The sequence below is a fragment of the Aethalodelphis obliquidens genome, unplaced genomic scaffold (assembly GCF_003676395.1).
Source record: "Aethalodelphis obliquidens isolate GAN/ISIS:26980383/991018 unplaced genomic scaffold, ASM367639v1 scaffold31, whole genome shotgun sequence".
In the NCBI taxonomy this organism is placed as follows: Eukaryota; Metazoa; Chordata; class Mammalia; order Artiodactyla; family Delphinidae; genus Aethalodelphis; species Aethalodelphis obliquidens.
Genome location: NW_020837975.1, coordinates 15,517,378 through 15,530,286, shown reverse-complemented (window position 1 = coordinate 15,530,286; position 12,909 = coordinate 15,517,378). Strand labels below are relative to the sequence as shown.

Here is a 12,909-nt window from a genome sequence, read left to right as displayed (position 1 = left end):
CCCGGGCTGCAACCCAAGGGAATGAGCATCCAGGACCCCCTGGGTCTCAGGATCCATCACCGCCTGGTACCTGCCTCCCCTCCCCAGCTGTCGCTGGGCACCATGGCCCTCGGTCCCCCAGGCGTAGTCCCAACTTGTGGTGACCTCTCAAACTTAGTGCCTGGAGGCCAGGTTATTACAAAGGGACATTTGAGCTTCCACTGGAAATTGGCAATATATATTCTTGGCAGCAGTAAGGACAGGCTGTGAAAATTCTTTTGGTGTTGGACTTCTTTTAAGGAGTGGAGTTTGGTTTTAGCATACTCCCAGGCAGTGAAATGGGAAAACCAGGCTAAAGATGGAGATGTACGAGAGTGGCAGGTGGAACCCAGAGTCCGGGGTCCAGAGAACATCAGTGCCCGCCACCTGGTAGGGGCTCAATAATCATCTGCCGCTTGGGTGACTGGATGAGGTGTCGCAGCAACACATGGTGACATTTCAGCTTCACTTATTAGACCGACTGATCCCGTCAGGTCTACCTCCTAACCTTCTAGGTCTGTATCGCCCCTCCCTGCTCCCCTTCGGCACCAGCTGGAATGCCTGACCTCAACCCCTCCCACCAGGCTCCTGACCAACTTCCTCCCAGGTCCCCTGGCCCCCAGACCCCAGCCTCTCCAGTCCACCCTGCAGACCATGGCTACTGTTTCTCTTCCTAAAAACAGAACTTCTAAATGTGGGATCCTGGATGGGACCCTGGTACGGAAGAAGAGCATCGGTAGAAAAACTGGGGAAATCTGAACAGAGCCTGAAATTTAGTTAATAGTAATGTATCGATGTGAATCTCCTAGTGTTGACAAATGTATCTAAGACATTAGCAATAGGAGGAACTGGGGGGATGGGTAAACTGAACTCTCTGTCCTATCTTTGCCAACTTTTCTCTGAATCTAAAATTATTCTTACAACACAAAGTTATACCAAAAAAGAAAATCTGACCATATCACTTGCCTGCTTAAAATTAGGGTGACCAATAAGCTTATCTACGAAACAGAAACAGACTCACAGACATAGAGAACAGACTTGTGGTTGCCAAGGGGGAGGGGCGTGGGGGAGGGACGGACTGGGAGTTCCAATTCTAGAATCCCACTCCACAGAAATACATATGCCTCAAGATGTATGAACAGGAAATATTGAAATATTGGGAATAATCTGCATGTCCATCGATAAGGAAATAGCTATATAAATTGAGGTAAATTCAGGTGCCGGGCCGGGGGAGGGAGGAGGTGGCAAGGGAGGCGTGGGTGTACGACCCCAAGGGTCCCTTAGCCCTGGGTTCTGGGCCGCGGGGCGTAGACGATCCGTTGGTGGGGTCGGGGTCTGGGGACGAGGTGGACGCGGGCCTGGCCTTCCCGGCAGCGTACCGACTGCCCTGCGGGGTGAGGCCCCGTGGGGTGGGGGCTCCGCAGGGTGAGGCTCCAGGGGGTGGGCGCCCCGCGCTGGAGCTGGGAGGAGCTGGCCGGTGGTTCCCTCCCGCAGACCCGTCGGCCCCAAGATGTCGTACATACTCCCGCACCTGTACAATGGCTGGCAAGTGGATCAGGCCATCCTCTCGGAAGAAGACCGCGTGGTCGTCATTCGGTTTGGACACGACTGGGACCCTGCTTGTATGAAGATGGACGAGGTTCTGTACAGCATACCTGAAAAGAAACGGCAGATAACGGGGGATCTTCCTCATCTTGCTGCGAGCCCTGTTTGGATACCCCAGCTGTTTTAAAAGTTAAAAATTCCTCAGTTATTTATCTTGTGGATATTACAGAAGTACCTGACTTCAACAAGATGTATGAGTTATACGATCCGTGCACTGTCACGTTTTTCTTCAGGAACAAGCACATCGTGATCGACCTGGGTACTGGCAACAACAACAAGATCAACTGGGCCATGGAAGACAAGCAGGAGATGATCGACATCATCGAGACGGCGTACGGGGGTGGGGGGGGCCCAGAAGGGTCGCGGCCTGGTCGTGTCTCCGAAGGACTACTCCACCAAGTACAGATACTGAGCCCTCGTCCAGTCCTGGTGCATACAGTGCCATGGAGTCATTGCCACGTGGAAATACTTTCAACTATTTAAAGCCTTCGAGAAAGCGTTTGGGAAAGTACACATAGCTCAAGGAGCTGGAGGGTTTTGCAGTGAGGGTGGCATTGCCTCCACTTTCAGTCTGCCTGGTCCTTGTATTTTTGTATCAGCAAATATCTGTAAATATCTAGCTGAGATAAATAAAATACATGGTGATGGGAAAAATAAAAAAAAATTTTTTAAATAAATTGAGGTAAATTCATACAATGGAATACTGGGTAGCCATTAAAACAATGAGGTAGATCTCCATGTATTAACAGGAAGAGATCTCCAACATATAATCTACGTCAGGGGTCGGTAAACTAAGTGCCACAAGCCAGATCCAACCCCTGTCTGTGAATGTACTGCCCACGAGCTAAGAATCGTTTTTACATTTTTAAATGGTTGAAATGCAATCAAAAGAAGAGTAGTATTTTGCAATATTGAAAATTACATGAAATTCAAACTTCAGTTTCCATAAATAAAGTTTTATTGGAACATAGCCACACCCGTTCATTTACATATTGTCTATGGCTGATTTTTTAAAAAATAAATTTATATATTTATTTATTTTTGGCTCTGTTAGGTCTTTGTTGCTGCACGTTGGCTTCCTCCAGTTGTGGCAAACGGGGGCTACTCTTTGTTGCGGTGTGCGGGCTTCTCATTGCCGTGGCTTCTCTTGATGCAGAGCACCGGCTCTAGGCACGTGGGCTACAGTAGTTGTGGCATGCGGGCTCGGTAGTTGTGGCTCGTGGGCTCTAGAGTACAGGCTCAGTAGTTGTGGTGCACGGGCTTAGTTGCTCCACGGCACGTGGGATCTTCCCAGACAAGGGATCGAATCTGTGACCCCTGCATTGGCAGGCGGATTTTTAACCACTGCACCACCAGGGAAGTCCCTAGGCTGATTTCTTGATGCGGCGGCAGAAATGAGTACAGGTGACAGGGACCATATGGTTCCCAAAGCCAAAAATATTTATTATCTGACCTTTTACAGAAAAGAAATTGCTGACCCTAATCTAAGTGATAAAGGGCAAATCACATATTGTATATGTATAAAATTCCCTTCATAAAATATGCTCATAAAAATTATATATATACATATATGTATTTAAGAATGTAAATTAATAGAAGAAGGTATGGGAGGACCCACCCTAAATGGTTAACAATGGTTCCTTCTGAAAGAGGACCAGGATTAGAGAAGGAAAATGGATAAAGGGAGATTACATGTTTTATTACTTTATATTTATATATGTATTTATAGCCTTTCAATTTTATACTGAAAAAGTATGTATATATCTCTCCAGTCAGTTCTTGTCATTTGCAGTAGTTATGTTCTATAAAGTCAATGAAAACACTGAAATACAGAACACTGAGCCGTTGCTTCTAGGGGAAATATGAGGTCAGGTTCCTGAGAGTCTCTGGTCAAAATATTTTCATTAGCCAATCAATCCATAACCTTGTTTTATGTGTGATTCTGTATAAAGACACCTGATTTAACATATTTTGTTGATCCATTAACACTGAACTCACAGCCAACAGCTCTGTAACTCAGACCTCAATGAAGCTTACCTAACACGTATTTTTTCTGTAACGCACATCACAGCCTTCTTTGATTTAGCAATACTAGACAGATTTTTCAGCACTACGCTTGGGGGCCATTTTAAACAACAAAATCACCAACAAAAAGCACAAAAATGCAAAAAACGTGGCACTCGTGAGATGGGGGAAAGGATCCTTGTTGACAGTATGAGAGCTGAAACAGCATCACTTTGTTTGACCTCAGCTGGGGCTGTGCTCATGGGTGACTCAAATCTTTTGTCCCTCTGCCCATGTCCACAAATGGCTGCGAAAGCACCATGTCTATTGATTCGTGGGTCACAAATAAATTTTAGTGAGTAGAAAAATCCACATAATGGAACTGGTGAATAAGGAAGACTGGGGACATATATATATATATATATATATATATATATATATATATATATATATACACATATGCATTGCTTTTGTAGTTAATCAACAAAAAATATGTTTACTATTTGCCCTTGACCAGAGTTGTCTGCAAAGTCTTTCTTTTGGGCAGCAAGCAGAGGGTCCTGAGCCATGCCTCTGATGGGTAGAGATGTTCATTTTTACATTGAGACAGTCCACCTTTCACCAGGACCCCCAACAGGGCACAGACAGCACAAAGCAGAGGACGTGTTAAGGCTTCCTCATGGCTGTTTCCTAAGTTGCAGGGTTGACTTCTTGGGTATCTGTGAACAGCTGTGTCCTGGACACACACGGTTGGGCCAGCCAGAGGCGTACGGGGAGGGGTTTGCCCCTCCTCACCCAACTTCCATTTCTTCATTCATTGATTTACTCACACCATTCATTCACGCAGTCAACACATTCATGAAAGACAAAGCATCACATGACATCCCTTATATGCAGAATCTTTCAAAAATGATAAAAATGAACTTATTTACAAAACAGAAACAGACTCACAGGCTTAGAAAACAGACTTATGGTCCTGGGGGGAAGGGTGAGAGGAAGGGATAGATTGGGAGTTTGGGACTGACATATACACGCTGCTATATTTAAAACAGATAACCAGGGCTCCCCTGGTGGCACACTGGTTGGGAGTCCGCCTGCCGATGCAGGGGACGCGGGTTTGTGCCCCGGTCCGGGAGGATCCCGCATGCCGCGGAGCGGCTGGGACCGTGAGCCATGGCCGCCGAGCCTGTGCGTCCGGAGCCTGTGCTCCACAGTGGGAGAGGCCACGGCAGTGAGAAGCCCATGTACCACAAAAAACAAAAAACAAAAAACAAAAAACAGATAACCAACAAAGACCTACTGTATAGCACAGGGAACTCTGCTCAACACTCTGCAATAACTTAAATGAGAAAAGAATAGGTATATGTGTATGTATAACTGAATCACTTTGCTGTACACCTGAAACTAACACAACATTGTTAATCAACTATACTCCAATATAACATAAAATTTTTAAAAATTAACTAATAACTAGTAAAAAAAAAGCACAGGGGCAAAAGGGTGCTGCTGTAGAGAAGGTGCCCGAGTCAAGTAATATTGTTTCCAGGTGGAAAAGCTGCTTTCAACTCTTCTCCTAAAATGAACAATGTAACTTCAGCACTGCACAGGGCACTAACTTACATGTATTCATCTGTTGTCTGATGGGGTTTTGATCTCTGGCTCATCTTCCCACTGGCCTTTTTAGAGTCCCGTGAGTAGAACTCTGTCCTCCTGTCCTCCACACTCCCACAGAGCTTATGGAAGAGCTGAAGGGAGGCGGGGGGAAATCAGAACTGGTCAGCAGGTGCAAGTCAGACCGAGTTAAGGCAATCAGACAGGAGAGAGAGGCACACCCAGGCCCACATGAAACGAAGTCTCAGCCTCACCTGAAGACATTAAAGGAATACCAGACCATCGGGGCTCTGGAGGTGAGGTCCGGTCCTTAGCGCTGGACACCACCCCTCAAGCTGGGGCTCCTACAAAGCGCTGTTGCCACCTTGTGGTGAGCAGAGGTGGGCCTCGGAGCTTGCTGACTTCTCCTGCTGGTTCTTCTCAGGTAACAAGCTCCGGAGGCTGACACATATTCCTGGAAACGTATCCCTCCCTAGGGCTTCGGCCACCCTACATCCCACCCCCCAGACTGTGCCCCAGACCAGGCTCCAGGGGGTGAACCATGTGGCCAGAGGTGACTCCTCTCTGGGCCCTGTCCCTCCTCTGTGAAGCTGCAAGTCGTACTGGCATCACAAGCCCCCAGGATCCCTTCTAGCTTGTAGAGTGAGGACCCGGAAGCTCTAGGCGCTGCCCCTCAAAACACTCAGCCTCGGGCTGGGGTTGCCCAGAGACTGTGCCCTGAACCAGCCTGAGGCGTCAGGGCCCTACTGCTCTTCCTTTGAGAATTTCCAGTCAGTGTCTCTTTGTAAGTAGGGAAGGTGAACATGTCTCTTTTGTGTCTGCACTCCACACCCAAAGTGGAATGCACTCTCTCCACATGTGGTGGCCAGAGTGACAGAGCAGGTAAGACCTGGGAGAGGGCGTGCAGGTGTCTCTGTGTGTGTGTGTGTGTGTGTGTATGTGTGTGTGTGTGTGTGTGTGTGTGTTCCGGTGCCTGTTTCCCTATGAGAAGAGACCAGACCTGGAGGAAGAGGGAGGTAACAGAGGAGCTGGCCTGCTGGCATCTGGGGAATCGAAAAAAGCCTGCTGGCTTTTCTCCCATGAAAATCGAGGCTGCGCCTGAGGAAGCAGACAGTTCCAGTTCCCAGGGGTGGCCCTCAGGACTGGAAGCAGCAGCCTTTGTGGTCATTGTTTCAGCTGCGGGTGAGACTTGTATTGCTCGTGACAACAGTAGCAGAGTGTCCTACTGCAGGGCAGGGACCCCAACCGGCGTCTTCCCGGTCCCCCCAGCAGATCCTGCACCTCACACTCTAGAACGCCCCTCTTCCGTCCCTCTGTCTGTCACCTGCACTGCTCTGTCCTGGGACCCAGCCGGTGGGCTCCACCCACGTCCCGTCCACGCCATCTCGGGCTCACAGCCAGGCTCCATCTCTGTCATGGTCCCTGAGCAGCACTGCCAGAGTTCCTGGGAAGAGGTGGGTCCTCCCTGTGAATCCAAGAGCAGTGATTGGAAACTCTGGGAAGTTTGGCTTTCATACGTTCCAGAGCGAATGTTGCCAAAACCCGCCCGGGTTGGATGGAATGGGGAGACAGGGAGAGAGTACCAAGGGGCTGGGGTGGTCACCATTCCACTGTGAGGGAAAACAAGCCCGGGTCTGGGGAGTCTCACAGGTCCCTAGGAGCACTGGAATTAATACATGAAACTTCTATACCCTTTGCAAAAGATGATGTCAGTAACACTGTGTCCATTTTACAGGAGAGAAAACTGAGGTGTGAGTTCATTCATCCATGAGGTTCACAGTTTCAGTAGTAATACTATTTATATACATATATTTTATACTTTACTATATTATATCTATCTATATATACACACACACATGCACACTTTTTACCTCTATTTCACATTTTTACTTTCCCATCATCGTTCTTGATCCCGACAGCTCTGTGAGACAGAAAGGTCAGACTGACAGTCTCTCAGCCCATGACAGAGCTCTGCTAGAACAGGTCTCCTGCATTTCTGGTTGGGAACACAGTTGATTGCTTAACTGCTTTCATTTCCAACTCACTGTCCCCCTGCCTTCCTTACAGAGTCCAGTTAAAGCTTCCCCCTGTCCCCCACCCCCGCCCTCATGTCATGCCTGGGTCCCAGGGGAATCTGATCCCAGCAGTTAGGGTGACTCAAGTCTCTTTGCTTGTGTTGGGTTCAGAAGCCTGGGTTAGGCCAATCAACCCAGGATATCAGCCTAGTGGCTGCTATTATCCAGGTAGTGGCTTAAACTGACCAGTTCAAACTGAAAGGAACTGAAAGTTTCCTCTCCTTCTCTCTGGACGTGACCGAAGAAGCAAGTGCTAGAGCTGCTTCTGGCAGCCATCTTGCAGCCATGAGGCGAGTCAGCCTAAGGAAAAGAATTAGAAGAGGGCAGAGTAAGCAGGATTACAGGAAAACAGAATTAGTACCCTGATAAAACCCTACCTGAAGCCCTAGCTCTGGGCTACTTGTTAGATCCTATAGTAAACTCCTTATTGTTTAAGTCAGTTTGCATTGACTTTTCTCTTCCTTGTATCCAAAACCACCTTAATGGGCAGGTCTGGACGGACACACTTTCTCCCGCTTCTGCTGTCAGACTTCTCCTTGCTTTCCTCTGGCTCCTGTCAGAGCCAAGTCAGCACACATTGAAAGGGCCAGGGCGGACTAAATGCGTCTCCTGGACACCACAAATGTCTTTGTGGTATCTTAAGACTTTAAAAACTGTGCAGGGAGCTGCGGCCTAGCTCGGTCCTGCTTCCCATTAGGATAAACACATCCCTCAGCAGAGCGACCCATGCCCAGCTCCAGAAATAGCCTGCCCACCAGAGAAAATGCACTTTATTTGACAGGCTTCCACAGCCATATCATTATCATATAATCTCTTTTATCCACCCCTTTCCCCTGCCCTGGAACTCAAATTGCATCTTTAAAATGTCTAAATAGCAGTTTGGTGATCTTCAGTGATGCTATACTTGATACTGAGCTGGGAAAATCAATGTCAAATGCCCGACTTCAGAGAAGTTTGGGTGAGGGGTGAGAGGGAGGTTTTCCATCCAATTACTTTTCTGTGAAGACATATGGGTTGAAAATACTTGACAAGGGACTAAGTTTCAACGTCCACAAGTCCAGCTTTTGACTTCCTAATCACCAACATCAACCCCACAGACCTCGCCTGAGCGCCTGTGGGCGACTTTCCACCCTCATTTCCTCCTACAAAAGTAGGAGTAGGTGGGGGACTCCTTCTTTTGACTTCCTCCTCCCAGGCTAGCACAGCCCTGCCTGGGTGCCGATGCCCCAAGGGCTCCAGGAGGAATCAGGCAAGATGCAAAGAGGCAGCCCCAGGAACAAATGGTGACGGCGTCCAAAAATGCCCACTGGTAAGGGACAGCGACAGGACTGTGTCCCTAGGGGCTGCTCAGGGCAGTCACAGTATCAGAGTGAAACACAGGAAGCTCTCCACAGGAAGAGGGAGTCTGCCCGGGGGGTGTGGAGGGCTGATGACGCCTGTTTCTGGAGGTGGGTGAACTCCATTTACCCAGGGCTGGCTCTGAGCAACACTCTGGGAAGTGGGCTGGAGTCTGTGTCCCGCCAGGTGGAGCTTTCACATTCCTCTTCCTGTTACTGAACACCTACTCCAGATCCTTCCTGGACCTGAGTGACAGACTCCAGCTCCCAGGGCTGAGCGAAAGGCCAGGGAGGCAGCCAGGATATAGGAGGGTGGCTTCCTAGAAGGGAATTAAGCCTTCCTTCTGCCAAATCCATTTCCAGCAGCAGCCTGGAGGACTTGTTGGGAGAGGAGAATGTGGGGCTTCTAATCCCCTGAGCACCCACTCCGTACCTGACACTGTGCTTTACAAGAATTGCATATCATGGAGATCACTGGGCCAATTTACAGATGAGAAAACTGAGGCTGAGAGAGGTCAAGGAACTTTCCCAGGATCACACTAGCAAGTAAAGTGGCTGGTGAGATTCAAGTCTAGGTCTTTCTGCCCCTTGAGGCCTGGCTTGTTGTACTACCTACCCTGCTTGCCTGCTTAGGTGAGGTGAGCTCTGACTTTCCTAACTGCCTCTTAAACTGACCTGGGGAAGCAAATAACAACTCCCTTCATTGGAGCCCACAGTATGCAGAATGGGGCAGGGGCTGGTAGTTACAGACCTAAAAACCAACCCTTTCCTCTTCCTGCAAGTTGCTCCTGATCAATGCTGGGCACCCCAGGCCATCGCAGGAGAAAGGGCAATATGGAACTTCCTGGAAGTTCTCAGGATCCCCACCGTCCCAACGCACACACATATACACACGCCTGCACACACAGACACACACAGAGATGCACACACAGACATACACATACAACAATCAATTTTTCTTGAGACCAAAATAAATGAGCGATATAATCGTATTTTCTTCAAGATTTCTGGAGTATCAAAAATAAAATTAAAAAAAAAAGACCATTATCCCTACACTTTTGGTTGAGGAAAAATTCAATCATCAAAATGAAGTACAGAGAGGCAGAGCAGATCTGTTTCTCATGAAGAAGGTTTGGAGAGAGGCAGCTCTGCTGCGGGCACGCGTGTGTCCCAAGTGCCTTCCGTTGGTGCACGTGCTGCGGGTAGGGTGTTGTCCTGCTTGATCGTGAGCCCTCATGCAACTCCATGCGCCTGAGCGTGTGCGCCGAAAGATCCAGAAGCACCAGAGCCCCTCATCCGGTCAGAATCAGGCAGCAGAAAATCTGCATTTAATTGCAAATGTTGTAAAAATAATCATGCAGAAGACCGAGCTAGCATTGCAACTCTGTGTCCTCGACTTAGTGCCTGAGTGTGGGACGTCTTTCTGCGGAAATGCTTATCGAGCTGTAAACTCTAAGCCGAGATTTCTTCAAGAACGTGTCTTCTCTCGTTAGGATGATTTTACTTTGGAGGGTGTTCCCAGCCTTTTCCAGGAAAAGAATATGGTGGGGGACTTGTAGGGTGAAGAAGGGGGACAGGGAGGCCGACTCAGATGTGTCTTAAAGATGTCTTTGTTTTTAATTATCCGTGTCCTGGGCTACGGCGCAATCAGCCTCTCTCCAGAGTTTCAACTCAGATCAAATGCTCTGTGCTGCAGTCTTACTCTCCACCTCCCAGACGGCGGCCTTTCCCCATTTGAAGATTATTTATTGCTTCTCAACCACCTTTCATGCTGCTAAATGTTTCTCCATGCTCAGTGAAGAAAACAGCCCAGCGGGATTTTATTTTATTTCCCTGAGTGCCGGCCTGTCCTCCCACTTCATCCCAGGGAGCATTTTAGGCTCGACAGTCTGCACACACCCCCTCGCCTCCTAGGGCAGCTCCTCGGCCTGGGCCTGGCCAGGGAAAGGTCCCCAGGGTCCACTGGTCACACGGCTGCCTCTGGGCCTGCACGACTCTACTTTCAAAAGAGGGGGAGAAAGCAAACTGCTTCTAGAAGCTTGCTGAGAAGCAGCTCCGTCCGAAATGCTTTCCTTCCAACTCCTCCACCCCCCAGGATATCCAGTAGGTGGGCACCCCTCCTGGACTTGAAAATGCAGATTTAGCCTAAGTGGGGTGAGGCCAGCCACCACCCTGACTCCCCACCCAGGTCCGAAATAAATTTACACCTCCTCATTTCTGTCCTATTAATCAGTCAGTCTGAGGAAAAACAAGCCAGCCAAGCTGGGCCAGTTGGACGAGTCACAGAATATATGTTTTCAGATATTTTAAAATTAATTTTATTTCCTGCTCATATTTAAAATTTTGCTTCCATTACCAGAATGCAACTGTGCTGGACCTCTTGTAAGGAAAACTGCAAATTCTATAGTTAGATTTCCCTCACCCACCCGCTGAGACTCCGTGCAGCGCATCCTCATAGGCTGTAACCCTGGCGGGTGGCCAGATCCCAGCCCCTTCCTCCTTCAGGTTCTGATTTCCAGCTCTGGCCCTCATCCCTTGCCGGGCCTTAAGTCTCACTTCCTGGCCCGGCTTGGATGGCGTCTAAGGGGCCCTGAGAGCACCACCCACTCCCTGGCCTCGGGGGTCGAGGTGCCCCCATGTCAGCCTTGTCCCCCAGCTGCCCTGCTCTCCCCACCTTGCTCCTCCTCTTTGCAGCCCTTGCCCTTGAATGGTCCTCCTTCTTCCACTCCTGGGTCTCTTTAAAAAAACAAGAAGCCTGGGCTTCCCTGGTGGCGCAGTGGTTGAGAGTCAGCCTACCGATTCAGGGGACACGGGTTCGTGCCCCGGTCCGGGAAGATCCCACATGCTGCGGAGCGGCTGGAGCCCGCATGGCCGCTGAGCCTGCGCGTCCGGAGCCTGTGCTCCGCAACGGGAGAGGCCACAACAGTGAGAGGCCCGCGTACCGCAAAAAAATAAAAAAATAAAAAAAAAAACAAGAAGCCTAAAGAGCCAGTGGGAAAAAATTCTTAAATATATATTCTTTTAATATATGAATACAAACAATAAGTGAAATAACAACTACCTTCAAAAGTATCTTTTCTGGGCTTCCCTGGTGGCGCAGTGGTTGGGAGTCCGCCTGCCGATGCAGGGGACGCGGGTTCGTGCCCCGGTCCGGGAAGATCCCACATGCCATGGAGCGGCTGGGCCTGTGAGCCATGGCTGCTGGGCCTGCGCGTCCGGATCCTGTGCTCCACAACGGGAGAGGCCACAACAGTGAGAGGCCCGCGTACCGCAAAAAAAAAAAAAAAGTATCTTTTATGTAAATTAGTCTATCTCAATTTTTAAGTACAGAAAATGCTGGCAAATGTCACAATATGCTAGGAAGAAATGATTCTTGTTTTATGACTTTAGGTTTGTTTTTTTAAATTTTGTTTATCTGTTTTAAATATAGCAGTGTGTACATGTCAATCCCAAACTCCCAATTTATCCTTCCTCCCCCCGCTTCTCCACTGGTAACCCTAAGTTTGTTGTCTAAGTCTGTGAGTCTGTTTCTGTGTTGTAAATAAGTTCATTTGTACCTTTTTTTTTTTAGATTCTGCATATAAGCCATATCATATGTCTGTCTTTCTCTGTCTGACTTACTTCATTTAGCACAATAATCTCCAGGTCCATCTATGTTGCTGCAGTTGGCGTTATTTCATTCTTTTTAATGGCTGAGCAATATTCCATTGTACATATGTACCACATCTTTTGCATCCACTCATCTGTCGATGGACATTTAGGTTGCTTCCATAAGTTGGCTATTGTACACAGTGCTGCAATGAACATTGGGATCAAAGACCTAAATGCAAGACCAGAAATGTTTACAAGAAACTTTAAAATGCTCTCTACAGACAGAGACCGTAATAACAGCAAACACTCACTAGAGTTTACTGAGCTCCAGGCATTCTCCGAAGCACCTTACATGGATTAGTTCATTTACCACCCAGAACCCTGTGAGGTGGATACTGTTATCATCCCGTACGAGGGGAGCCAAGGAACAGAGAAACCAAAACTTGCTTGAGGTGACCCAGCCAGGATGCGGGAGGGCCGGGCTTTGGACACAGGCAGCTCTTAACAATTGCATTATTCTATCTCTCTAAGGAGAAATTTTCTCTAAAGGGAGAAAGGCTGATTTTTAGTCTTCTTACTAGTACAGTGATATTCCATTTGTAAATTGGTCAATTACTTGATAATCTCAACCATACAGGCCTCGATCAAGAACTGAAAACATAAGTAAA

General features: G+C 48.4%; 1 long non-coding RNA gene and 1 pseudogene across 1 annotated transcript; one reads left to right on the top strand and one right to left on the bottom strand.

Annotated features, from left to right (window-relative positions):
• The first annotated feature begins 1,250 nt into the window (after positions 1 to 1,250).
• On the top strand, positions 1,251 to 2,035 carry LOC113631170 (thioredoxin-like protein 4A; annotated as a pseudogene).
• Positions 1,510 to 12,320, bottom strand: LOC113631171 (uncharacterized). The gene is made up of 4 exons (XR_003437205.1): positions 12,272 to 12,320; positions 7,500 to 7,613; positions 5,248 to 6,703; positions 1,510 to 1,673 (listed from the first exon to the last, which is right to left on the bottom strand). It is a non-coding gene; the product is annotated as an uncharacterized LOC113631171 (long non-coding RNA).
• Positions 12,321 to 12,909: the final 589 nt, after the last annotated feature.